General features: G+C 50.6%; 31 non-coding genes across 31 annotated transcripts; all 31 read right to left on the bottom strand.

The window, feature by feature from the left end:
• Positions 1–20: 20 nt before the first annotated feature.
• Positions 21–93, bottom strand: Trnaa-ugc (transfer RNA alanine (anticodon UGC)). The gene has a single exon. It is a non-coding gene; the product is annotated as a tRNA-Ala (tRNA).
• Positions 94–1,151: 1,058 nt separating this feature from the next.
• On the bottom strand, positions 1,152–1,224 carry Trnaa-agc (transfer RNA alanine (anticodon AGC)). Its single transcript has one exon. It is a non-coding gene; the product is annotated as a tRNA-Ala (tRNA).
• A 423-nt stretch (positions 1,225–1,647) lies between these two features.
• Positions 1,648–1,720, bottom strand: Trnaa-ugc (transfer RNA alanine (anticodon UGC)). Its single transcript has one exon. It is a non-coding gene; the product is annotated as a tRNA-Ala (tRNA).
• Positions 1,721–2,778: 1,058 nt separating this feature from the next.
• Positions 2,779–2,851, bottom strand: Trnaa-agc (transfer RNA alanine (anticodon AGC)). The gene has a single exon. It is a non-coding gene; the product is annotated as a tRNA-Ala (tRNA).
• A 423-nt stretch (positions 2,852–3,274) lies between these two features.
• On the bottom strand, positions 3,275–3,347 carry Trnaa-ugc (transfer RNA alanine (anticodon UGC)). The gene has a single exon. It is a non-coding gene; the product is annotated as a tRNA-Ala (tRNA).
• A 1,058-nt stretch (positions 3,348–4,405) lies between these two features.
• Positions 4,406–4,478, bottom strand: Trnaa-agc (transfer RNA alanine (anticodon AGC)). The gene has a single exon. It is a non-coding gene; the product is annotated as a tRNA-Ala (tRNA).
• A 423-nt stretch (positions 4,479–4,901) lies between these two features.
• On the bottom strand, positions 4,902–4,974 carry Trnaa-ugc (transfer RNA alanine (anticodon UGC)). The gene has a single exon. It is a non-coding gene; the product is annotated as a tRNA-Ala (tRNA).
• Positions 4,975–6,032: 1,058 nt separating this feature from the next.
• Trnaa-agc (transfer RNA alanine (anticodon AGC)) lies at positions 6,033–6,105 on the bottom strand. The gene has a single exon. It is a non-coding gene; the product is annotated as a tRNA-Ala (tRNA).
• A 423-nt stretch (positions 6,106–6,528) lies between these two features.
• On the bottom strand, positions 6,529–6,601 carry Trnaa-ugc (transfer RNA alanine (anticodon UGC)). The gene has a single exon. It is a non-coding gene; the product is annotated as a tRNA-Ala (tRNA).
• Positions 6,602–7,659: 1,058 nt separating this feature from the next.
• On the bottom strand, positions 7,660–7,732 carry Trnaa-agc (transfer RNA alanine (anticodon AGC)). The gene has a single exon. It is a non-coding gene; the product is annotated as a tRNA-Ala (tRNA).
• A 423-nt stretch (positions 7,733–8,155) lies between these two features.
• On the bottom strand, positions 8,156–8,228 carry Trnaa-ugc (transfer RNA alanine (anticodon UGC)). Its single transcript has one exon. It is a non-coding gene; the product is annotated as a tRNA-Ala (tRNA).
• A 1,058-nt stretch (positions 8,229–9,286) lies between these two features.
• On the bottom strand, positions 9,287–9,359 carry Trnaa-agc (transfer RNA alanine (anticodon AGC)). The gene has a single exon. It is a non-coding gene; the product is annotated as a tRNA-Ala (tRNA).
• A 423-nt stretch (positions 9,360–9,782) lies between these two features.
• Trnaa-ugc (transfer RNA alanine (anticodon UGC)) lies at positions 9,783–9,855 on the bottom strand. The gene has a single exon. It is a non-coding gene; the product is annotated as a tRNA-Ala (tRNA).
• Positions 9,856–10,902: 1,047 nt separating this feature from the next.
• Positions 10,903–10,975, bottom strand: Trnaa-agc (transfer RNA alanine (anticodon AGC)). The gene has a single exon. It is a non-coding gene; the product is annotated as a tRNA-Ala (tRNA).
• A 423-nt stretch (positions 10,976–11,398) lies between these two features.
• Positions 11,399–11,471, bottom strand: Trnaa-ugc (transfer RNA alanine (anticodon UGC)). The gene has a single exon. It is a non-coding gene; the product is annotated as a tRNA-Ala (tRNA).
• A 1,058-nt stretch (positions 11,472–12,529) lies between these two features.
• On the bottom strand, positions 12,530–12,602 carry Trnaa-agc (transfer RNA alanine (anticodon AGC)). The gene has a single exon. It is a non-coding gene; the product is annotated as a tRNA-Ala (tRNA).
• A 423-nt stretch (positions 12,603–13,025) lies between these two features.
• Positions 13,026–13,098, bottom strand: Trnaa-ugc (transfer RNA alanine (anticodon UGC)). The gene has a single exon. It is a non-coding gene; the product is annotated as a tRNA-Ala (tRNA).
• A 1,058-nt stretch (positions 13,099–14,156) lies between these two features.
• Trnaa-agc (transfer RNA alanine (anticodon AGC)) lies at positions 14,157–14,229 on the bottom strand. The gene has a single exon. It is a non-coding gene; the product is annotated as a tRNA-Ala (tRNA).
• A 423-nt stretch (positions 14,230–14,652) lies between these two features.
• On the bottom strand, positions 14,653–14,725 carry Trnaa-ugc (transfer RNA alanine (anticodon UGC)). The gene has a single exon. It is a non-coding gene; the product is annotated as a tRNA-Ala (tRNA).
• A 1,058-nt stretch (positions 14,726–15,783) lies between these two features.
• On the bottom strand, positions 15,784–15,856 carry Trnaa-agc (transfer RNA alanine (anticodon AGC)). The gene has a single exon. It is a non-coding gene; the product is annotated as a tRNA-Ala (tRNA).
• A 423-nt stretch (positions 15,857–16,279) lies between these two features.
• Trnaa-ugc (transfer RNA alanine (anticodon UGC)) lies at positions 16,280–16,352 on the bottom strand. Its single transcript has one exon. It is a non-coding gene; the product is annotated as a tRNA-Ala (tRNA).
• A 1,058-nt stretch (positions 16,353–17,410) lies between these two features.
• Positions 17,411–17,483, bottom strand: Trnaa-agc (transfer RNA alanine (anticodon AGC)). Its single transcript has one exon. It is a non-coding gene; the product is annotated as a tRNA-Ala (tRNA).
• Positions 17,484–17,906: 423 nt separating this feature from the next.
• Trnaa-ugc (transfer RNA alanine (anticodon UGC)) lies at positions 17,907–17,979 on the bottom strand. The gene has a single exon. It is a non-coding gene; the product is annotated as a tRNA-Ala (tRNA).
• A 1,058-nt stretch (positions 17,980–19,037) lies between these two features.
• On the bottom strand, positions 19,038–19,110 carry Trnaa-agc (transfer RNA alanine (anticodon AGC)). The gene has a single exon. It is a non-coding gene; the product is annotated as a tRNA-Ala (tRNA).
• A 423-nt stretch (positions 19,111–19,533) lies between these two features.
• Positions 19,534–19,606, bottom strand: Trnaa-ugc (transfer RNA alanine (anticodon UGC)). The gene has a single exon. It is a non-coding gene; the product is annotated as a tRNA-Ala (tRNA).
• Positions 19,607–20,664: 1,058 nt separating this feature from the next.
• Trnaa-agc (transfer RNA alanine (anticodon AGC)) lies at positions 20,665–20,737 on the bottom strand. Its single transcript has one exon. It is a non-coding gene; the product is annotated as a tRNA-Ala (tRNA).
• A 423-nt stretch (positions 20,738–21,160) lies between these two features.
• Positions 21,161–21,233, bottom strand: Trnaa-ugc (transfer RNA alanine (anticodon UGC)). Its single transcript has one exon. It is a non-coding gene; the product is annotated as a tRNA-Ala (tRNA).
• Positions 21,234–22,291: 1,058 nt separating this feature from the next.
• Trnaa-agc (transfer RNA alanine (anticodon AGC)) lies at positions 22,292–22,364 on the bottom strand. Its single transcript has one exon. It is a non-coding gene; the product is annotated as a tRNA-Ala (tRNA).
• A 423-nt stretch (positions 22,365–22,787) lies between these two features.
• Positions 22,788–22,860, bottom strand: Trnaa-ugc (transfer RNA alanine (anticodon UGC)). The gene has a single exon. It is a non-coding gene; the product is annotated as a tRNA-Ala (tRNA).
• Positions 22,861–23,907: 1,047 nt separating this feature from the next.
• Positions 23,908–23,980, bottom strand: Trnaa-agc (transfer RNA alanine (anticodon AGC)). Its single transcript has one exon. It is a non-coding gene; the product is annotated as a tRNA-Ala (tRNA).
• Positions 23,981–24,403: 423 nt separating this feature from the next.
• Trnaa-ugc (transfer RNA alanine (anticodon UGC)) lies at positions 24,404–24,476 on the bottom strand. The gene has a single exon. It is a non-coding gene; the product is annotated as a tRNA-Ala (tRNA).
• Positions 24,477–25,408: the final 932 nt, after the last annotated feature.

Genomic DNA, 25,408 nt, shown 5'->3' on the forward strand with positions numbered 1-25,408 from the left:
CATGCACTGTCCACAAAACATGGAGGCGCCGGGGCTTGAACCCGGGACCTTTCACATGCAAAGCGAACGCTCTACCAACTGAGCTACGCCCCCAAGCGCAACAAAGCTGCGCTGTTTTCCATTCTTTGCTACTCTGATGTGCACGGACCTGATGGTTGGTTGGTTTGTAGGGGTGAAGGGACCAGTGTACAAAGGCGCGGTCAAGTTCATATACACAAGAGTTCCAAGTAGTTTCGATGCTCTGGTATTACGACTACAAATTACGTCTGTATTTAACGTCTTAAATTGAAAGGACAGTCGACTGATGACCACAGCAGTTGAGTCCCATAGTGCTCAGAGCCATTTTTTGAAAGGACAGTCACAAACCTTGTCGACAATCACACCGCGCCTGAGGTAACAAGCACATCTGAAGCCCAATTGTGCACTCGACTGTTCATGCCAACTCACTGCCTCGCACTTTACTACTGTGTACCACTCTTGTCGTCCAACTGCAAAACACTGGGCCACAACACGTTTCCGCGTCTCCATTGCACTGCGCAAACTACGAAACGCTCCCCAAACATGGCACTCACCCATGCAGACGACTTTTCCGACCTTCCACGACGCTCACGCAACGCTCACGCTAGTGAAAGCCTTATTTAGAGCTTGACGTCGCGCCCAAGCGAGTGAGCACATTTCGCCTACGGCTTAGGCCGCCCACCTAGTGTGGCTGCTCGGTGTCTGCAGGCAGCGAGGGGCTGCAAGCTTCCCGTGTTCGCGCCTGTGTCACCTCTGCTTGCTTGTCAGAGACAGAGTATCGCAAAACATACAACTCACTCCATGAATTGATTGCTACGGCATCTGTCATCAGCAGTCACAACTAGCAACACCAGTAGCAGCCGACTGCACGTAAAGAATGGGAATGTGCAGTGGGATTTTTGTGAACTCGGCGCAAGGCAGATCTTTCCGACATAGGTTTGAGAATCTTAAGGGCAGACTTGTACTGTTTCTAAATTCAGTGTAGCGGTGGGAGGAGGGTGCTTCCTGCGCGTAACATCACGCTTGCCAGTTGTGACTGCTAATCGTTCGCTCGTATCTGCCTTGACACATTCGCTGGCTGTGAATTATCCCACTTGCGTGGCAGTGTGCGCATGTAGGTGTGTTAAAAATTCTGGAGGCGCTGGGTATCGATCCCAGTACCTCTCGCATGCTAAGCGAGCGCTCTACCATCTGAGCTACGCCCCCTGATGACAAATAGTGCTACATACAACCATATCAATATCACAGACCCCTTGCACTCCCATTATTCCGCAGACAAACACTATTCTCAATGTGTCCGTGAGGGTGTCTTTCAGGTTTCCTGCATTCTGTATCGAATCGTAGTTGGCCAAAATTAAAGTGGCGCGCACAACGTCGAAAATAGCGTTCGGCCACCGCTCTGAGTAAGACGAACGTGTTGTCCACTCTCTAGACTTCTTTGAGGTTAGGCCGTTATACCTAAGACAGATTTGCACTCGATGACACCTCGACAACAGCCGGTCCTCACATTTACGTCTTGCTCTCCTTACGTCAGTATACATCACATGAGCTGTGACGCTGGCTTTGCAACATCTTGCGTGTCTTTAGGCTCGCCGCGACCAACACTTACCATGCACTGTCCACAAAACATGGAGGCGCCGGGGCTTGAACCCGGGACCTTTCACATGCAAAGCGAACGCTCTACCAACTGAGCTACGCCCCCAAGCGCAACAAAGCTGCGCTGTTTTCCATTCTTTGCTACTCTGATGTGCACGGACCTGATGGTTGGTTGGTTTGTAGGGGTGAAGGGACCAGTGTACAAAGGCGCGGTCAAGTTCATATACACAAGAGTTCCAAGTAGTTTCGATGCTCTGGTATTACGACTACAAATTACGTCTGTATTTAACGTCTTAAATTGAAAGGACAGTCGACTGATGACCACAGCAGTTGAGTCCCATAGTGCTCAGAGCCATTTTTTGAAAGGACAGTCACAAACCTTGTCGACAATCACACCGCGCCTGAGGTAACAAGCACATCTGAAGCCCAATTGTGCACTCGACTGTTCATGCCAACTCACTGCCTCGCACTTTACTACTGTGTACCACTCTTGTCGTCCAACTGCAAAACACTGGGCCACAACACGTTTCCGCGTCTCCATTGCACTGCGCAAACTACGAAACGCTCCCCAAACATGGCACTCACCCATGCAGACGACTTTTCCGACCTTCCACGACGCTCACGCAACGCTCACGCTAGTGAAAGCCTTATTTAGAGCTTGACGTCGCGCCCAAGCGAGTGAGCACATTTCGCCTACGGCTTAGGCCGCCCACCTAGTGTGGCTGCTCGGTGTCTGCAGGCAGCGAGGGGCTGCAAGCTTCCCGTGTTCGCGCCTGTGTCACCTCTGCTTGCTTGTCAGAGACAGAGTATCGCAAAACATACAACTCACTCCATGAATTGATTGCTACGGCATCTGTCATCAGCAGTCACAACTAGCAACACCAGTAGCAGCCGACTGCACGTAAAGAATGGGAATGTGCAGTGGGATTTTTGTGAACTCGGCGCAAGGCAGATCTTTCCGACATAGGTTTGAGAATCTTAAGGGCAGACTTGTACTGTTTCTAAATTCAGTGTAGCGGTGGGAGGAGGGTGCTTCCTGCGCGTAACATCACGCTTGCCAGTTGTGACTGCTAATCGTTCGCTCGTATCTGCCTTGACACATTCGCTGGCTGTGAATTATCCCACTTGCGTGGCAGTGTGCGCATGTAGGTGTGTTAAAAATTCTGGAGGCGCTGGGTATCGATCCCAGTACCTCTCGCATGCTAAGCGAGCGCTCTACCATCTGAGCTACGCCCCCTGATGACAAATAGTGCTACATACAACCATATCAATATCACAGACCCCTTGCACTCCCATTATTCCGCAGACAAACACTATTCTCAATGTGTCCGTGAGGGTGTCTTTCAGGTTTCCTGCATTCTGTATCGAATCGTAGTTGGCCAAAATTAAAGTGGCGCGCACAACGTCGAAAATAGCGTTCGGCCACCGCTCTGAGTAAGACGAACGTGTTGTCCACTCTCTAGACTTCTTTGAGGTTAGGCCGTTATACCTAAGACAGATTTGCACTCGATGACACCTCGACAACAGCCGGTCCTCACATTTACGTCTTGCTCTCCTTACGTCAGTATACATCACATGAGCTGTGACGCTGGCTTTGCAACATCTTGCGTGTCTTTAGGCTCGCCGCGACCAACACTTACCATGCACTGTCCACAAAACATGGAGGCGCCGGGGCTTGAACCCGGGACCTTTCACATGCAAAGCGAACGCTCTACCAACTGAGCTACGCCCCCAAGCGCAACAAAGCTGCGCTGTTTTCCATTCTTTGCTACTCTGATGTGCACGGACCTGATGGTTGGTTGGTTTGTAGGGGTGAAGGGACCAGTGTACAAAGGCGCGGTCAAGTTCATATACACAAGAGTTCCAAGTAGTTTCGATGCTCTGGTATTACGACTACAAATTACGTCTGTATTTAACGTCTTAAATTGAAAGGACAGTCGACTGATGACCACAGCAGTTGAGTCCCATAGTGCTCAGAGCCATTTTTTGAAAGGACAGTCACAAACCTTGTCGACAATCACACCGCGCCTGAGGTAACAAGCACATCTGAAGCCCAATTGTGCACTCGACTGTTCATGCCAACTCACTGCCTCGCACTTTACTACTGTGTACCACTCTTGTCGTCCAACTGCAAAACACTGGGCCACAACACGTTTCCGCGTCTCCATTGCACTGCGCAAACTACGAAACGCTCCCCAAACATGGCACTCACCCATGCAGACGACTTTTCCGACTTTCCACGACGCTCACGCAACGCTCACGCTAGTGAAAGCCTTATTTAGAGCTTGACGTCGCGCCCAAGCGAGTGAGCACATTTCGCCTACGGCTTAGGCCGCCCACCTAGTGTGGCTGCTCGGTGTCTGCAGGCAGCGAGGGGCTGCAAGCTTCCCGTGTTCGCGCCTGTGTCACCTCTGCTTGCTTGTCAGAGACAGAGTATCGCAAAACATACAACTCACTCCATGAATTGATTGCTACGGCATCTGTCATCAGCAGTCACAACTAGCAACACCAGTAGCAGCCGACTGCACGTAAAGAATGGGAATGTGCAGTGGGATTTTTGTGAACTCGGCGCAAGGCAGATCTTTCCGACATAGGTTTGAGAATCTTAAGGGCAGACTTGTACTGTTTCTAAATTCAGTGTAGCGGTGGGAGGAGGGTGCTTCCTGCGCGTAACATCACGCTTGCCAGTTGTGACTGCTAATCGTTCGCTCGTATCTGCCTTGACACATTCGCTGGCTGTGAATTATCCCACTTGCGTGGCAGTGTGCGCATGTAGGTGTGTTAAAAATTCTGGAGGCGCTGGGTATCGATCCCAGTACCTCTCGCATGCTAAGCGAGCGCTCTACCATCTGAGCTACGCCCCCTGATGACAAATAGTGCTACATACAACCATATCAATATCACAGACCCCTTGCACTCCCATTATTCCGCAGACAAACACTATTCTCAATGTGTCCGTGAGGGTGTCTTTCAGGTTTCCTGCATTCTGTATCGAATCGTAGTTGGCCAAAATTAAAGTGGCGCGCACAACGTCGAAAATAGCGTTCGGCCACCGCTCTGAGTAAGACGAACGTGTTGTCCACTCTCTAGACTTCTTTGAGGTTAGGCCGTTATACCTAAGACAGATTTGCACTCGATGACACCTCGACAACAGCCGGTCCTCACATTTACGTCTTGCTCTCCTTACGTCAGTATACATCACATGAGCTGTGACGCTGGCTTTGCAACATCTTGCGTGTCTTTAGGCTCGCCGCGACCAACACTTACCATGCACTGTCCACAAAACATGGAGGCGCCGGGGCTTGAACCCGGGACCTTTCACATGCAAATCGAACGCTCTACCAACTGAGCTACGCCCCCAAGCGCAACAAAGCTGCGCTGTTTTCCATTCTTTGCTACTCTGATGTGCACGGACCTGATGGTTGGTTGGTTTGTAGGGGTGAAGGGACCAGTGTACAAAGGCGCGGTCAAGTTCATATACACAAGAGTTCCAAGTAGTTTCGATGCTCTGGTATTACGACTACAAATTACGTCTGTATTTAACGTCTTAAATTGAAAGGACAGTCGACTGATGACCACAGCAGTTGAGTCCCATAGTGCTCAGAGCCATTTTTTGAAAGGACAGTCACAAACCTTGTCGACAATCACACCGCGCCTGAGGTAACAAGCACATCTGAAGCCCAATTGTGCACTCGACTGTTCATGCCAACTCACTGCCTCGCACTTTACTACTGTGTACCACTCTTGTCGTCCAACTGCAAAACACTGGGCCACAACACGTTTCCGCGTCTCCATTGCACTGCGCAAACTACGAAACGCTCCCCAAACATGGCACTCACCCATGCAGACGACTTTTCCGACTTTCCACGACGCTCACGCAACGCTCACGCTAGTGAAAGCCTTATTTAGAGCTTGACGTCGCGCCCAAGCGAGTGAGCACATTTCGCCTACGGCTTAGGCCGCCCACCTAGTGTGGCTGCTCGGTGTCTGCAGGCAGCGAGGGGCTGCAAGCTTCCCGTGTTCGCGCCTGTGTCACCTCTGCTTGCTTGTCAGAGACAGAGTATCGCAAAACATACAACTCACTCCATGAATTGATTGCTACGGCATCTGTCATCAGCAGTCACAACTAGCAACACCAGTAGCAGCCGACTGCACGTAAAGAATGGGAATGTGCAGTGGGATTTTTGTGAACTCGGCGCAAGGCAGATCTTTCCGACATAGGTTTGAGAATCTTAAGGGCAGACTTGTACTGTTTCTAAATTCAGTGTAGCGGTGGGAGGAGGGTGCTTCCTGCGCGTAACATCACGCTTGCCAGTTGTGACTGCTAATCGTTCGCTCGTATCTGCCTTGACACATTCGCTGGCTGTGAATTATCCCACTTGCGTGGCAGTGTGCGCATGTAGGTGTGTTAAAAATTCTGGAGGCGCTGGGTATCGATCCCAGTACCTCTCGCATGCTAAGCGAGCGCTCTACCATCTGAGCTACGCCCCCTGATGACAAATAGTGCTACATACAACCATATCAATATCACAGACCCCTTGCACTCCCATTATTCCGCAGACAAACACTATTCTCAATGTGTCCGTGAGGGTGTCTTTCAGGTTTCCTGCATTCTGTATCGAATCGTAGTTGGCCAAAATTAAAGTGGCGCGCACAACGTCGAAAATAGCGTTCGGCCACCGCTCTGAGTAAGACGAACGTGTTGTCCACTCTCTAGACTTCTTTGAGGTTAGGCCGTTATACCTAAGACAGATTTGCACTCGATGACACCTCGACAACAGCCGGTCCTCACATTTACGTCTTGCTCTCCTTACGTCAGTATACATCACATGAGCTGTGACGCTGGCTTTGCAACATCTTGCGTGTCTTTAGGCTCGCCGCGACCAACACTTACCATGCACTGTCCACAAAACATGGAGGCGCCGGGGCTTGAACCCGGGACCTTTCACATGCAAATCGAACGCTCTACCAACTGAGCTACGCCCCCAAGCGCAACAAAGCTGCGCTGTTTTCCATTCTTTGCTACTCTGATGTGCACGGACCTGATGGTTGGTTGGTTTGTAGGGGTGAAGGGACCAGTGTACAAAGGCGCGGTCAAGTTCATATACACAAGAGTTCCAAGTAGTTTCGATGCTCTGGTATTACGACTACAAATTACGTCTGTATTTAACGTCTTAAATTGAAAGGACAGTCGACTGATGACCACAGCAGTTGAGTCCCATAGTGCTCAGAGCCATTTTTTGAAAGGACAGTCACAAACCTTGTCGACAATCACACCGCGCCTGAGGTAACAAGCACATCTGAAGCCCAATTGTGCACTCGACTGTTCATGCCAACTCACTGCCTCGCACTTTACTACTGTGTACCACTCTTGTCGTCCAACTGCAAAACACTGGGCCACAACACGTTTCCGCGTCTCCATTGCACTGCGCAAACTACGAAACGCTCCCCAAACATGGCACTCACCCATGCAGACGACTTTTCCGACTTTCCACGACGCTCACGCAACGCTCACGCTAGTGAAAGCCTTATTTAGAGCTTGACGTCGCGCCCAAGCGAGTGAGCACATTTCGCCTACGGCTTAGGCCGCCCACCTAGTGTGGCTGCTCGGTGTCTGCAGGCAGCGAGGGGCTGCAAGCTTCCCGTGTTCGCGCCTGTGTCACCTCTGCTTGCTTGTCAGAGACAGAGTATCGCAAAACATACAACTCACTCCATGAATTGATTGCTACGGCATCTGTCATCAGCAGTCACAACTAGCAACACCAGTAGCAGCCGACTGCACGTAAAGAATGGGAATGTGCAGTGGGATTTTTGTGAACTCGGCGCAAGGCAGATCTTTCCGACATAGGTTTGAGAATCTTAAGGGCAGACTTGTACTGTTTCTAAATTCAGTGTAGCGGTGGGAGGAGGGTGCTTCCTGCGCGTAACATCACGCTTGCCAGTTGTGACTGCTAATCGTTCGCTCGTATCTGCCTTGACACATTCGCTGGCTGTGAATTATCCCACTTGCGTGGCAGTGTGCGCATGTAGGTGTGTTAAAAATTCTGGAGGCGCTGGGTATCGATCCCAGTACCTCTCGCATGCTAAGCGAGCGCTCTACCATCTGAGCTACGCCCCCTGATGACAAATAGTGCTACATACAACCATATCAATATCACAGACCCCTTGCACTCCCATTATTCCGCAGACAAACACTATTCTCAATGTGTCCGTGAGGGTGTCTTTCAGGTTTCCTGCATTCTGTATCGAATCGTAGTTGGCCAAAATTAAAGTGGCGCGCACAACGTCGAAAATAGCGTTCGGCCACCGCTCTGAGTAAGACGAACGTGTTGTCCACTCTCTAGACTTCTTTGAGGTTAGGCCGTTATACCTAAGACAGATTTGCACTCGATGACACCTCGACAACAGCCGGTCCTCACATTTACGTCTTGCTCTCCTTACGTCAGTATACATCACATGAGCTGTGACGCTGGCTTTGCAACATCTTGCGTGTCTTTAGGCTCGCCGCGACCAACACTTACCATGCACTGTCCACAAAACATGGAGGCGCCGGGGCTTGAACCCGGGACCTTTCACATGCAAAGCGAACGCTCTACCAACTGAGCTACGCCCCCAAGCGCAACAAAGCTGCGCTGTTTTCCATTCTTTGCTACTCTGATGTGCACGGACCTGATGGTTGGTTGGTTTGTAGGGGTGAAGGGACCAGTGTACAAAGGCGCGGTCAAGTTCATATACACAAGAGTTCCAAGTAGTTTCGATGCTCTGGTATTACGACTACAAATTACGTCTGTATTTAACGTCTTAAATTGAAAGGACAGTCGACTGATGACCACAGCAGTTGAGTCCCATAGTGCTCAGAGCCATTTTTTGAAAGGACAGTCACAAACCTTGTCGACAATCACACCGCGCCTGAGGTAACAAGCACATCTGAAGCCCAATTGTGCACTCGACTGTTCATGCCAACTCACTGCCTCGCACTTTACTACTGTGTACCACTCTTGTCGTCCAACTGCAAAACACTGGGCCACAACACGTTTCCGCGTCTCCATTGCACTGCGCAAACTACGAAACGCTCCCCAAACATGGCACTCACCCATGCAGACGACTTTTCCGACCTTCCACGACGCTCACGCAACGCTCACGCTAGTGAAAGCCTTATTTAGAGCTTGACGTCGCGCCCAAGCGAGTGAGCACATTTCGCCTACGGCTTAGGCCGCCCACCTAGTGTGGCTGCTCGGTGTCTGCAGGCAGCGAGGGGCTGCAAGCTTCCCGTGTTCGCGCCTGTGTCACCTCTGCTTGCTTGTCAGAGACAGAGTATCGCAAAACATACAACTCACTCCATGAATTGATTGCTACGGCATCTGTCATCAGCAGTCACAACTAGCAACACCAGTAGCAGCCGACTGCACGTAAAGAATGGGAATGTGCAGTGGGATTTTTGTGAACTCGGCGCAAGGCAGATCTTTCCGACATAGGTTTGAGAATCTTAAGGGCAGACTTGTACTGTTTCTAAATTCAGTGTAGCGGTGGGAGGAGGGTGCTTCCTGCGCGTAACATCACGCTTGCCAGTTGTGACTGCTAATCGTTCGCTCGTATCTGCCTTGACACATTCGCTGGCTGTGAATTATCCCACTTGCGTGGCAGTGTGCGCATGTAGGTGTGTTAAAAATTCTGGAGGCGCTGGGTATCGATCCCAGTACCTCTCGCATGCTAAGCGAGCGCTCTACCATCTGAGCTACGCCCCCTGATGACAAATAGTGCTACATACAACCATATCAATATCACAGACCCCTTGCACTCCCATTATTCCGCAGACAAACACTATTCTCAATGTGTCCGTGAGGGTGTCTTTCAGGTTTCCTGCATTCTGTATCGAATCGTAGTTGGCCAAAATTAAAGTGGCGCGCACAACGTCGAAAATAGCGTTCGGCCACCGCTCTGAGTAAGACGAACGTGTTGTCCACTCTCTAGACTTCTTTGAGGTTAGGCCGTTATACCTAAGACAGATTTGCACTCGATGACACCTCGACAACAGCCGGTCCTCACATTTACGTCTTGCTCTCCTTACGTCAGTATACATCACATGAGCTGTGACGCTGGCTTTGCAACATCTTGCGTGTCTTTAGGCTCGCCGCGACCAACACTTACCATGCACTGTCCACAAAACATGGAGGCGCCGGGGCTTGAACCCGGGACCTTTCACATGCAAAGCGAACGCTCTACCAACTGAGCTACGCCCCCAAGCGCAACAAAGCTGCGCTGTTTTCCATTCTTTGCTACTCTGATGTGCACGGACCTGATGGTTGGTTGGTTTGTAGGGGTGAAGGGACCAGTGTACAAAGGCGCGGTCAAGTTCATATACACAAGAGTTCCAAGTAGTTTCGATGCTCTGGTATTACGACTACAAATTACGTCTGTATTTAACGTCTTAAATTGAAAGGACAGTCGACTGATGACCACAGCAGTTGAGTCCCATAGTGCTCAGAGCCATTTTTTGAAAGGACAGTCACAAACCTTGTCGACAATCACACCGCGCCTGAGGTAACAAGCACATCTGAAGCCCAATTGTGCACTCGACTGTTCATGCCAACTCACTGCCTCGCACTTTACTACTGTGTACCACTCTTGTCGTCCAACTGCAAAACACTGGGCCACAACACGTTTCCGCGTCTCCATTGCACTGCGCAAACTACGAAACGCTCCCCAAACATGGCACTCACCCATGCAGACGACTTTTCCGACTTTCCACGACGCTCACGCTAGTGAAAGCCTTATTTAGAGCTTGACGTCGCGCCCAAGCGAGTGAGCACATTTCGCCTACGGCTTAGGCCGCCCACCTAGTGTGGCTGCTCGGTGTCTGCAGGCAGCGAGGGGCTGCAAGCTTCCCGTGTTCGCGCCTGTGTCACCTCTGCTTGCTTGTCAGAGACAGAGTATCGCAAAACATACAACTCACTCCATGAATTGATTGCTACGGCATCTGTCATCAGCAGTCACAACTAGCAACACCAGTAGCAGCCGACTGCACGTAAAGAATGGGAATGTGCAGTGGGATTTTTGTGAACTCGGCGCAAGGCAGATCTTTCCGACATAGGTTTGAGAATCTTAAGGGCAGACTTGTACTGTTTCTAAATTCAGTGTAGCGGTGGGAGGAGGGTGCTTCCTGCGCGTAACATCACGCTTGCCAGTTGTGACTGCTAATCGTTCGCTCGTATCTGCCTTGACACATTCGCTGGCTGTGAATTATCCCACTTGCGTGGCAGTGTGCGCATGTAGGTGTGTTAAAAATTCTGGAGGCGCTGGGTATCGATCCCAGTACCTCTCGCATGCTAAGCGAGCGCTCTACTATCTGAGCTACGCCCCCTGATGACAAATAGTGCTACATACAACCATATCAATATCACAGACCCCTTGCACTCCCATTATTCCGCAGACAAACACTATTCTCAATGTGTCCGTGAGGGTGTCTTTCAGGTTTCCTGCATTCTGTATCGAATCGTAGTTGGCCAAAATTAAAGTGGCGCGCACAACGTCGAAAATAGCGTTCGGCCACCGCTCTGAGTAAGACGAACGTGTTGTCCACTCTCTAGACTTCTTTGAGGTTAGGCCGTTATACCTAAGACAGATTTGCACTCGATGACACCTCGACAACAGCCGGTCCTCACATTTACGTCTTGCTCTCCTTACGTCAGTATACATCACATGAGCTGTGACGCTGGCTTTGCAACATCTTGCGTGTCTTTAGGCTCGCCGCGACCAACACTTACCATGCACTGTCCACAAAACATGGAGGCGCCGGGGCTTGAACCCGGGACCTTTCACATGCAAAGCGAACGCTCTACCAACTGAGCTACGCCCCCAAGCGCAACAAAGCTGCGCTGTTTTCCATTCTTTGCTACTCTGATGTGCACGGACCTGATGGTTGGTTGGTTTGTAGGGGTGAAGGGACCAGTGTACAAAGGCGCGGTCAAGTTCATATACACAAGAGTTCCAAGTAGTTTCGATGCTCTGGTATTACGACTACAAATTACGTCTGTATTTAACGTCTTAAATTGAAAGGACAGTCGACTGATGACCACAGCAGTTGAGTCCCATAGTGCTCAGAGCCATTTTTTGAAAGGACAGTCACAAACCTTGTCGACAATCACACCGCGCCTGAGGTAACAAGCACATCTGAAGCCCAATTGTGCACTCGACTGTTCATGCCAACTCACTGCCTCGCACTTTACTACTGTGTACCACTCTTGTCGTCCAACTGCAAAACACTGGGCCACAACACGTTTCCGCGTCTCCATTGCACTGCGCAAACTACGAAACGCTCCCCAAACATGGCACTCACCCATGCAGACGACTTTTCCGACCTTCCACGACGCTCACGCAACGCTCACGCTAGTGAAAGCCTTATTTAGAGCTTGACGTCGCGCCCAAGCGAGTGAGCACATTTCGCCTACGGCTTAGGCCGCCCACCTAGTGTGGCTGCTCGGTGTCTGCAGGCAGCGAGGGGCTGCAAGCTTCCCGTGTTCGCGCCTGTGTCACCTCTGCTTGCTTGTCAGAGACAGAGTATCGCAAAACATACAACTCACTCCATGAATTGATTGCTACGGCATCTGTCATCAGCAGTCACAACTAGCAACACCAGTAGCAGCCGACTGCACGTAAAGAATGGGAATGTGCAGTGGGATTTTTGTGAACTCGGCGCAAGGCAGATCTTTCCGACATAGGTTTGAGAATCTTAAGGGCAGACTTGTACTGTTTCTAAATTCAGTGTAGCGGTGGGAGGAGGGTGCTTCCTGCGCGTAACATCACGCTTGCCAGTTGTGACTGCTAATCGTTCGCTCGTATCTGCCTTGACACATTCGCTGGCTGTGAATTATCCCACTTGCGTGGCAGTGTGCGCATGTAGGTGTGTTAAAAATTCTGGAGGCGCTGGGTATCGATCCCAGTACCTCTCGCATGCTAAGCGAGCGCTCTACCATCTGAGCTACGCCCCCTGATGACAAATAGTGCTACATACAACCATATCAATATCACAGACCCCTTGCACTCCCATTATTCCGCAGACAAACACTATTCTCAATGTGTCCGTGAGGGTGTCTTTCAGGTTTCCTGCATTCTGTATCGAATCGTAGTTGGCCAAAATTAAAGTGGCGCGCACAACGTCGAAAATAGCGTTCGGCCACCGCTCTGAGTAAGACGAACGTGTTGTCCACTCTCTAGACTTCTTTGAGGTTAGGCCGTTATACCTAAGACAGATTTGCACTCGATGACACCTCGACAACAGCCGGTCCTCACATTTACGTCTTGCTCTCCTTACGTCAGTATACATCACATGAGCTGTGACGCTGGCTTTGCAACATCTTGCGTGTCTTTAGGCTCGCCGCGACCAACACTTACCATGCACTGTCCACAAAACATGGAGGCGCCGGGGCTTGAACCCGGGACCTTTCACATGCAAAGCGAACGCTCTACCAACTGAGCTACGCCCCCAAGCGCAACAAAGCTGCGCTGTTTTCCATTCTTTGCTACTCTGATGTGCACGGACCTGATGGTTGGTTGGTTTGTAGGGGTGAAGGGACCAGTGTACAAAGGCGCGGTCAAGTTCATATACACAAGAGTTCCAAGTAGTTTCGATGCTCTGGTATTACGACTACAAATTACGTCTGTATTTAACGTCTTAAATTGAAAGGACAGTCGACTGATGACCACAGCAGTTGAGTCCCATAGTGCTCAGAGCCATTTTTTGAAAGGACAGTCACAAACCTTGTCGACAATCACACCGCGCCTGAGGTAACAAGCACATCTGAAGCCCAATTGTGCACTCGACTGTTCATGCCAACTCACTGCCTCGCACTTTACTACTGTGTACCACTCTTGTCGTCCAACTGCAAAACACTGGGCCACAACACGTTTCCGCGTCTCCATTGCACTGCGCAAACTACGAAACGCTCCCCAAACATGGCACTCACCCATGCAGACGACTTTTCCGACCTTCCACGACGCTCACGCAACGCTCACGCTAGTGAAAGCCTTATTTAGAGCTTGACGTCGCGCCCAAGCGAGTGAGCACATTTCGCCTACGGCTTAGGCCGCCCACCTAGTGTGGCTGCTCGGTGTCTGCAGGCAGCGAGGGGCTGCAAGCTTCCCGTGTTCGCGCCTGTGTCACCTCTGCTTGCTTGTCAGAGACAGAGTATCGCAAAACATACAACTCACTCCATGAATTGATTGCTACGGCATCTGTCATCAGCAGTCACAACTAGCAACACCAGTAGCAGCCGACTGCACGTAAAGAATGGGAATGTGCAGTGGGATTTTTGTGAACTCGGCGCAAGGCAGATCTTTCCGACATAGGTTTGAGAATCTTAAGGGCAGACTTGTACTGTTTCTAAATTCAGTGTAGCGGTGGGAGGAGGGTGCTTCCTGCGCGTAACATCACGCTTGCCAGTTGTGACTGCTAATCGTTCGCTCGTATCTGCCTTGACACATTCGCTGGCTGTGAATTATCCCACTTGCGTGGCAGTGTGCGCATGTAGGTGTGTTAAAAATTCTGGAGGCGCTGGGTATCGATCCCAGTACCTCTCGCATGCTAAGCGAGCGCTCTACCATCTGAGCTACGCCCCCTGATGACAAATAGTGCTACATACAACCATATCAATATCACAGACCCCTTGCACTCCCATTATTCCGCAGACAAACACTATTCTCAATGTGTCCGTGAGGGTGTCTTTCAGGTTTCCTGCATTCTGTATCGAATCGTAGTTGGCCAAAATTAAAGTGGCGCGCACAACGTCGAAAATAGCGTTCGGCCACCGCTCTGAGTAAGACGAACGTGTTGTCCACTCTCTAGACTTCTTTGAGGTTAGGCCGTTATACCTAAGACAGATTTGCACTCGATGACACCTCGACAACAGCCGGTCCTCACATTTACGTCTTGCTCTCCTTACGTCAGTATACATCACATGAGCTGTGACGCTGGCTTTGCAACATCTTGCGTGTCTTTAGGCTCGCCGCGACCAACACTTACCATGCACTGTCCACAAAACATGGAGGCGCCGGGGCTTGAACCCGGGACCTTTCACATGCAAAGCGAACGCTCTACCAACTGAGCTACGCCCCCAAGCGCAACAAAGCTGCGCTGTTTTCCATTCTTTGCTACTCTGATGTGCACGGACCTGATGGTTGGTTGGTTTGTAGGGGTGAAGGGACCAGTGTACAAAGGCGCGGTCAAGTTCATATACACAAGAGTTCCAAGTAGTTTCGATGCTCTGGTATTACGACTACAAATTACGTCTGTATTTAACGTCTTAAATTGAAAGGACAGTCGACTGATGACCACAGCAGTTGAGTCCCATAGTGCTCAGAGCCATTTTTTGAAAGGACAGTCACAAACCTTGTCGACAATCACACCGCGCCTGAGGTAACAAGCACATCTGAAGCCCAATTGTGCACTCGACTGTTCATGCCAACTCACTGCCTCGCACTTTACTACTGTGTACCACTCTTGTCGTCCAACTGCAAAACACTGGGCCACAACACGTTTCCGCGTCTCCATTGCACTGCGCAAACTACGAAACGCTCCCCAAACATGGCACTCACCCATGCAGACGACTTTTCCGACTTTCCACGACGCTCACGCAACGCTCACGCTAGTGAAAGCCTTATTTAGAGCTTGACGTCGCGCCCAAGCGAGTGAGCACATTTCGCCTACGGCTTAGGCCGCCCACCTAGTGTGGCTGCTCGGTGTCTGCAGGCAGCGAGGGGCTGCAAGCTTCCCGTGTTCGCGCCTGTGTCACCTCTGCTTGCTTGTCAGAGACAGAGTATCGCAAAACATACAACTCACTCCATGAATTGATTGCTACGGCATCTGTCATCAGCAGTCACAACTAGCAACACCAGTAGCAGCCGACTGCACGTAAAGAATGGGAATGTGCAGTGGGATTTTTGTGAACTCGGCGCAAGGCAGATCTTTCCGACATAGGTTTGAGAATCTTAAGGGCAGACTTGTACTGTTTCTAAATTCAGTGTAGCGGTGGGAGGAGGGTGCTTCCTGCGCGTAACATCACGCTTGCCAGTTGTGACTGCTAATCGTTCGCTCGTATCTGCCTTGACACATTCGCTGGCTGTGAATTATCCCACTTGCGTGGCAGTGTGCGCATGTAGGTGTGTTAAAAATTCTGGAGGCGCTGGGTATCGATCCCAGTACCTCTCGCATGCTAAGCGAGCGCTCTACCATCTGAGCTACGCCCCCTGATGACAAATAGTGCTACATACAACCATATCAATATCACAGACCCCTTGCACTCCCATTATTCCGCAGACAAACACTATTCTCAATGTGTCCGTGAGGGTGTCTTTCAGGTTTCCTGCATTCTGTATCGAATCGTAGTTGGCCAAAATTAAAGTGGCGCGCACAACGTCGAAAATAGCGTTCGGCCACCGCTCTGAGTAAGACGAACGTGTTGTCCACTCTCTAGACTTCTTTGAGGTTAGGCCGTTATAAATAAGACAGATTTGCACTCGATGACACCTCGACAACAGCCGGTCCTCACATTTACGTCTTGCTCTCCTTACGTCAGTATACATCACATGAGCTGTGACGCTGGCTTTGCAACATCTTGCGTGTCTTTAGGCTCGCCGCGACCAACACTTACCATGCACTGTCCACAAAACATGGAGGCGCCGGGGCTTGAACCCGGGACCTTTCACATGCAAAGCGAACGCTCTACCAACTGAGCTACGCCCCCAAGCGCAACAAAGCTGCGCTGTTTTCCATTCTTTGCTACTCTGATGTGCACGGACCTGATGGTTGGTTGGTTTGTAGGGGTGAAGGGACCAGTGTACAAAGGCGCGGTCAAGTTCATATACACAAGAGTTCCAAGTAGTTTCGATGCTCTGGTATTACGACTACAAATTACGTCTGTATTTAACGTCTTAAATTGAAAGGACAGTCGACTGATGACCACAGCAGTTGAGTCCCATAGTGCTCAGAGCCATTTTTTGAAAGGACAGTCACAAACCTTGTCGACAATCACACCGCGCCTGAGGTAACAAGCACATCTGAAGCCCAATTGTGCACTCGACTGTTCATGCCAACTCACTGCCTCGCACTTTACTACTGTGTACCACTCTTGTCGTCCAACTGCAAAACACTGGGCCACAACACGTTTCCGCGTCTCCATTGCACTGCGCAAACTACGAAACGCTCCCCAAACATGGCACTCACCCATGCAGACGACTTTTCCGACTTTCCACGACGCTCACGCAACGCTCACGCTAGTGAAAGCCTTATTTAGAGCTTGACGTCGCGCCCAAGCGAGTGAGCACATTTCGCCTACGGCTTAGGCCGCCCACCTAGTGTGGCTGCTCGGTGTCTGCAGGCAGCGAGGGGCTGCAAGCTTCCCGTGTTCGCGCCTGTGTCACCTCTGCTTGCTTGTCAGAGACAGAGTATCGCAAAACATACAACTCACTCCATGAATTGATTGCTACGGCATCTGTCATCAGCAGTCACAACTAGCAACACCAGTAGCAGCCGACTGCACGTAAAGAATGGGAATGTGCAGTGGGATTTTTGTGAACTCGGCGCAAGGCAGATCTTTCCGACATAGGTTTGAGAATCTTAAGGGCAGACTTGTACTGTTTCTAAATTCAGTGTAGCGGTGGGAGGAGGGTGCTTCCTGCGCGTAACATCACGCTTGCCAGTTGTGACTGCTAATCGTTCGCTCGTATCTGCCTTGACACATTCGCTGGCTGTGAATTATCCCACTTGCGTGGCAGTGTGCGCATGTAGGTGTGTTAAAAATTCTGGAGGCGCTGGGTATCGATCCCAGTACCTCTCGCATGCTAAGCGAGCGCTCTACTATCTGAGCTACGCCCCCTGATGACAAATAGTGCTACATACAACCATATCAATATCACAGACCCCTTGCACTCCCATTATTCCGCAGACAAACACTATTCTCAATGTGTCCGTGAGGGTGTCTTTCAGGTTTCCTGCATTCTGTATCGAATCGTAGTTGGCCAAAATTAAAGTGGCGCGCACAACGTCGAAAATAGCGTTCGGCCACCGCTCTGAGTAAGACGAACGTGTTGTCCACTCTCTAGACTTCTTTGAGGTTAGGCCGTTATACCTAAGACAGATTTGCACTCGATGACACCTCGACAACAGCCGGTCCTCACATTTACGTCTTGCTCTCCTTACGTCAGTATACATCACATGAGCTGTGACGCTGGCTTTGCAACATCTTGCGTGTCTTTAGGCTCGCCGCGACCAACACTTACCATGCACTGTCCACAAAACATGGAGGCGCCGGGGCTTGAACCCGGGACCTTTCACATGCAAATCGAACGCTCTACCAACTGAGCTACGCCCCCAAGCGCAACAAAGCTGCGCTGTTTTCCATTCTTTGCTACTCTGATGTGCACGGACCTGATGGTTGGTTGGTTTGTAGGGGTGAAGGGACCAGTGTACAAAGGCGCGGTCAAGTTCATATACACAAGAGTTCCAAGTAGTTTCGATGCTCTGGTATTACGACTACAAATTACGTCTGTATTTAACGTCTTAAATTGAAAGGACAGTCGACTGATGACCACAGCAGTTGAGTCCCATAGTGCTCAGAGCCATTTTTTGAAAGGACAGTCACAAACCTTGTCGACAATCACACCGCGCCTGAGGTAACAAGCACATCTGAAGCCCAATTGTGCACTCGACTGTTCATGCCAACTCACTGCCTCGCACTTTACTACTGTGTACCACTCTTGTCGTCCAACTGCAAAACACTGGGCCACAACACGTTTCCGCGTCTCCATTGCACTGCGCAAACTACGAAACGCTCCCCAAACATGGCACTCACCCATGCAGACGACTTTTCCGACCTTCCACGACGCTCACGCAACGCTCACGCTAGTGAAAGCCTTATTTAGAGCTTGACGTCGCGCCCAAGCGAGTGAGCACATTTCGCCTACGGCTTAGGCCGCCCACCTAGTGTGGCTGCTCGGTGTCTGCAGGCAGCGAGGGGCTGCAAGCTTCCCGTGTTCGCGCCTGTGTCACCTCTGCTTGCTTGTCAGAGACAGAGTATCGCAAAACATACAACTCACTCCATGAATTGATTGCTACGGCATCTGTCATCAGCAGTCACAACTAGCAACACCAGTAGCAGCCGACTGCACGTAAAGAATGGGAATGTGCAGTGAGATTTTTGTGAACTCGGCGCAAGGCAGATCTTTCCGACATAGGTTTGAGAATCTTAAGGGCAGACTTGTACTGTTTCTAAATTCAGTGTAGCGGTGGGAGGAGGGTGCTTCCTGCGCGTAACATCACGCTTGCCAGTTGTGACTGCTAATCGTTCGCTCGTATCTGCCTTGACACATTCGCTGGCTGTGAATTATCCCACTTGCGTGGCAGTGTGCGCATGTAGGTGTGTTAAAAATTCTGGAGGCGCTGGGTATCGATCCCAGTACCTCTCGCATGCTAAGCGAGCGCTCTACTATCTGAGCTACGCCCCCTGATGACAAATAGTGCTACATACAACCATATCAATATCACAGACCCCTTGCACTCCCATTATTCCGCAGACAAACACTATTCTCAATGTGTCCGTGAGGGTGTCTTTCAGGTTTCCTGCATTCTGTATCGAATCGTAGTTGGCCAAAATTAAAGTGGCGCGCACAACGTCGAAAATAGCGTTCGGCCACCGCTCTGAGTAAGACGAACGTGTTGTCCACTCTCTAGACTTCTTTGAGGTTAGGCCGTTATACCTAAGACAGATTTGCACTCGATGACACCTCGACAACAGCCGGTCCTCACATTTACGTCTTGCTCTCCTTACGTCAGTATACATCACATGAGCTGTGACGCTGGCTTTGCAACATCTTGCGTGTCTTTAGGCTCGCCGCGACCAACACTTACCATGCACTGTCCACAAAACATGGAGGCGCCGGGGCTTGAACCCGGGACCTTTCACATGCAAAGCGAACGCTCTACCAACTGAGCTACGCCCCCAAGCGCAACAAAGCTGCGCTGTTTTCCATTCTTTGCTACTCTGATGTGCACGGACCTGATGGTTGGTTGGTTTGTAGGGGTGAAGGGACCAGTGTACAAAGGCGCGGTCAAGTTCATATACACAAGAGTTCCAAGTAGTTTCGATGCTCTGGTATTACGACTACAAATTACGTCTGTATTTAACGTCTTAAATTGAAAGGACAGTCGACTGATGACCACAGCAGTTGAGTCCCATAGTGCTCAGAGCCATTTTTTGAAAGGACAGTCACAAACCTTGTCGACAATCACACCGCGCCTGAGGTAACAAGCACATCTGAAGCCCAATTGTGCACTCGACTGTTCATGCCAACTCACTGCCTCGCACTTTACTACTGTGTACCACTCTTGTAGTCCAACTGCAAAACACTGGGCCACAACACGTTTCCGCGTCTCCATTGCACTGCGCAAACTACGAAACGCTCCCCAAACATGGCACTCACCCATGCAGACGACTTTTCCGACCTTCCACGACGCTCACGCAACGCTCACGCTAGTGAAAGCCTTATTTAGAGCTTGACGTCGCGCCCAAGCGAGTGAGCACATTTCGCCTACGGCTTAGGCCGCCCACCTAGTGTGGCTGCTCGGTGTCTGCAGGCAGCGAGGGGCTGCAAGCTTCCCGTGTTCGCGCCTGTGTCACCTCTGCTTGCTTGTCAGAGACAGAGTATCGCAAAACATACAACTCACTCCATGAATTGATTGCTACGGCATCTGTCATCAGCAGTCACAACTAGCAACACCAGTAGCAGCCGACTGCACGTAAAGAATGGGAATGTGCAGTGGGATTTTTGTGAACTCGGCGCAAGGCAGATCTTTCCGACATAGGTTTGAGAATCTTAAGGGCAGACTTGTACTGTTTCTAAATTCAGTGTAGCGGTGGGAGGAGGGTGCTTCCTGCGCGTAACATCACGCTTGCCAGTTGTGACTGCTAATCGTTCGCTCGTATCTGCCTTGACACATTCGCTGGCTGTGAATTATCCCACTTGCGTGGCAGTGTGCGCATGTAGGTGTGTTAAAAATTCTGGAGGCGCTGGGTATCGATCCCAGTACCTCTCGCATGCTAAGCGAGCGCTCTACTATCTGAGCTACGCCCCCTGATGACAAATAGTGCTACATACAACCATATCAATATCACAGACCCCTTGCACTCCCATTATTCCGCAGACAAACACTATTCTCAATGTGTCCGTGAGGGTGTCTTTCAGGTTTCCTGCATTCTGTATCGAATCGTAGTTGGCCAAAATTAAAGTGGCGCGCACAACGTCGAAAATAGCGTTCGGCCACCGCTCTGAGTAAGACGAACGTGTTGTCCACTCTCTAGACTTCTTTGAGGTTAGGCCGTTATACCTAAGACAGATTTGCACTCGATGACACCTCGACAACAGCCGGTCCTCACATTTACGTCTTGCTCTCCTTACGTCAGTATACATCACATGAGCTGTGACGCTGGCTTTGCAACATCTTGCGTGTCTTTAGGCTCGCCGCGACCAACACTTACCATGCACTGTCCACAAAACATGGAGGCGCCGGGGCTTGAACCCGGGACCTTTCACATGCAAAGCGAACGCTCTACCAACTGAGCTACGCCCCCAAGCGCAACAAAGCTGCGCTGTTTTCCATTCTTTGCTACTCTGATGTGCACGGACCTGATGGTTGGTTGGTTTGTAGGGGTGAAGGGACCAGTGTACAAAGGCGCGGTCAAGTTCATATACACAAGAGTTCCAAGTAGTTTCGATGCTCTGGTATTACGACTACAAATTACGTCTGTATTTAACGTCTTAAATTGAAAGGACAGTCGACTGATGACCACAGCAGTTGAGTCCCATAGTGCTCAGAGCCATTTTTTGAAAGGACAGTCACAAACCTTGTCGACAATCACACCGCGCCTGAGGTAACAAGCACATCTGAAGCCCAATTGTGCACTCGACTGTTCATGCCAACTCACTGCCTCGCACTTTACTACTGTGTACCACTCTTGTAGTCCAACTGCAAAACACTGGGCCACAACACGTTTCCGCGTCTCCATTGCACTGCGCAAACTACGAAACGCTCCCCAAACATGGCACTCACCCATGCAGACGACTTTTCCGACCTTCCACGACGCTCACGCAACGCTCACGCTAGTGAAAGCCTTATTTAGAGCTTGACGTCGCGCCCAAGCGAGTGAGCACATTTCGCCTACGGCTTAGGCCGCCCACCTAGTGTGGCTGCTCGGTGTCTGCAGGCAGCGAGGGGCTGCAAGCTTCCCGTGTTCGCGCCTGTGTCACCTCTGCTTGCTTGTCAGAGACAGAGTATCGCAAAACATACAACTCACTCCATGAATTGATTGCTACGGCATCTGTCATCAGCAGTCACAACTAGCAACACCAGTAGCAGCCGACTGCACGTAAAGAATGGGAATGTGCAGTGGGATTTTTGTGAACTCGGCGCAAGGCAGATCTTTCCGACATAGGTTTGAGAATCTTAAGGGCAGACTTGTACTGTTTCTAAATTCAGTGGAGCGGTGGGAGGAGGGTGCTTCCTGCGCGTAACATCACGCTTGCCAGTTGTGACTGCTAATCGTTCGCTCGTATCTGCCTTGACACATTCGCTGGCTGTGAATTATCCCACTTGCGTGGCAGTGTGCGCATGTAGGTGTGTTAAAAATTCTGGAGGCGCTGGGTATCGATCCCCGTACCTCTCGCATGCTAAGCGAGCGCTCTACCATCTGAGCTACGCCCCCTGATGACAAATAGTGCTACATACAACCATATCAATATCACAGACCCCTTGCACTCCCATTATTCCGCAGACAAACACTATTCTCAATGTGTCCGTGAGGGTGTCTTTCAGGTTTCCTGCATTCTGTATCGAATCGTAGTTGGCCAAAATTAAAGTGGCGCGCACAACGTCGAAAATAGCGTTCGGCCACCGCTCTGAGTAAGACGAACGTGTTGTCCACTCTCTAGACTTCTTTGAGGTTAGGCCGTTATACCTAAGACAGATTTGCACTCGATGACACCTCGACAACAGCCGGTCCTCACATTTACGTCTTGCTCTCCTTACGTCAGTATACATCACATGAGCTGTGACGCTGGCTTTGCAACATCTTGCGTGTCTTTAGGCTCGCCGCGACCAACACTTACCATGCACTGTCCACAAAACATGGAGGCGCCGGGGCTTGAACCCGGGACCTTTCACATGCAAAGCGAACGCTCTACCAACTGAGCTACGCCCCCAAGCGCAACAAAGCTGCGCTGTTTTCCATTCTTTGCTACTCTGATGTGCACGGACCTGATGGTTGGTTGGTTTGTAGGGGTGAAGGGACCAGTGTACAAAGGCGCGGTCAAGTTCATATACACAAGAGTTCCAAGTAGTTTCGATGCTCTGGTATTACGACTACAAATTACGTCTGTATTTAACGTCTTAAATTGAAAGGACAGTCGACTGATGACCACAGCAGTTGAGTCCCATAGTGCTCAGAGCCATTTTTTGAAAGGACAGTCACAAACCTTGTCGACAATCACACCGCGCCTGAGGTAACAAGCACATCTGAAGCCCAATTGTGCACTCGACTGTTCATGCCAACTCACTGCCTCGCACTTTACTACTGTGTACCACTCTTGTCGTCCAACTGCAAAACACTGGGCCACAACACGTTTCCGCGTCTCCATTGCACTGCGCAAACTACGAAACGCTCCCCAAACATGGCACTCACCCATGCAGACGACTTTTCCGACTTTCCACGACGCTCACGCTAGTGAAAGCCTTATTTAGAGCTTGACGTCGCGCCCAAGCGAGTGAGCACATTTCGCCTACGGCTTAGGCCGCCCACCTAGTGTGGCTGCTCGGTGTCTGCAGGCAGCGAGGGGCTGCAAGCTTCCCGTGTTCGCGCCTGTGTCACCTCTGCTTGCTTGTCAGAGACAGAGTATCGCAAAACATACAACTCACTCCATGAATTGATTGCTACGGCATCTGTCATCAGCAGTCACAACTAGCAACACCAGTAGCAGCCGACTGCACGTAAAGAATGGGAATGTGCAGTGGGATTTTTGTGAACTCGGCGCAAGGCAGATCTTTCCGACATAGGTTTGAGAATCTTAAGGGCAGACTTGTACTGTTTCTAAATTCAGTGTAGCGGTGGGAGGAGGGTGCTTCCTGCGCGTAACATCACGCTTGCCAGTTGTGACTGCTAATCGTTCGCTCGTATCTGCCTTGACACATTCGCTGGCTGTGAATTATCCCACTTGCGTGGCAGTGTGCGCATGTAGGTGTGTTAAAAATTCTGGAGGCGCTGGGTATCGATCCCAGTACCTCTCGCATGCTAAGCGAGCGCTCTACCATCTGAGCTACGCCCCCTGATGACAAATAGTGCTACATACAACCATATCAATATCACAGACCCCTTGCACTCCCATTATTCCGCAGACAAACACTATTCTCAATGTGTCCGTGAGGGTGTCTTTCAGGTTTCCTGCATTCTGTATCGAATCGTAGTTGGCCAAAATTAAAGTGGCGCGCACAACGTCGAAAATAGCGTTCGGCCACCGCTCTGAGTAAGACGAACGTGTTGTCCACTCTCTAGACTTCTTTGAGGTTAGGCCGTTATACCTAAGACAGATTTGCACTCGATGACACCTCGACAACAGCCGGTCCTCACATTTACGTCTTGCTCTCCTTACGTCAGTATACATCACATGAGCTGTGACGCTGGCTTTGCAACATCTTGCGTGTCTTTAGGCTCGCCGCGACCAACACTTACCATGCACTGTCCACAAAACATGGAGGCGCCGGGGCTTGAACCCGGGACCTTTCACATGCAAAGCGAACGCTCTACCAACTGAGCTACGCCCCCAAGCGCAACAAAGCTGCGCTGTTTTCCATTCTTTGCTACTCTGATGTGCACGGACCTGATGGTTGGTTGGTTTGTAGGGGTGAAGGGACCAGTGTACAAAGGCGCGGTCAAGTTCATATACACAAGAGTTCCAAGTAGTTTCGATGCTCTGGTATTACGACTACAAATTACGTCTGTATTTAACGTCTTAAATTGAAAGGACAGTCGACTGATGACCACAGCAGTTGAGTCCCATAGTGCTCAGAGCCATTTTTTGAAAGGACAGTCACAAACCTTGTCGACAATCACACCGCGCCTGAGGTAACAAGCACATCTGAAGCCCAATTGTGCACTCGACTGTTCATGCCAACTCACTGCCTCGCACTTTACTACTGTGTACCACTCTTGTCGTCCAACTGCAAAACACTGGGCCACAACACGTTTCCGCGTCTCCATTGCACTGCGCAAACTACGAAACGCTCCCCAAACATGGCACTCACCCATGCAGACGACTTTTCCGACCTTCCACGACGCTCACGCAACGCTCACGCTAGTGAAAGCCTTATTTAGAGCTTGACGTCGCGCCCAAGCGAGTGAGCACATTTCGCCTACGGCTTAGGCCGCCCACCTAGTGTGGCTGCTCGGTGTCTGCAGGCAGCGAGGGGCTGCAAGCTTCCCGTGTTCGCGCCTGTGTCACCTCTGCTTGCTTGTCAGAGACAGAGTATCGCAAAACATACAACTCACTCCATGAATTGATTGCTACGGCATCTGTCATCAGCAGTCACAACTAGCAACACCAGTAGCAGCCGACTGCACGTAAAGAATGGGAATGTGCAGTGGGATTTTTGTGAACTCGGCGCAAGGCAGATCTTTCCGACATAGGTTTGAGAATCTTAAGGGCAGACTTGTACTGTTTCTAAATTCAGTGTAGCGGTGGGAGGAGGGTGCTTCCT

Source organism: Schistocerca nitens, chromosome 10 (assembly GCF_023898315.1).
Source record: "Schistocerca nitens isolate TAMUIC-IGC-003100 chromosome 10, iqSchNite1.1, whole genome shotgun sequence".
Taxonomy (NCBI): domain Eukaryota; kingdom Metazoa; phylum Arthropoda; class Insecta; order Orthoptera; family Acrididae; genus Schistocerca; species Schistocerca nitens.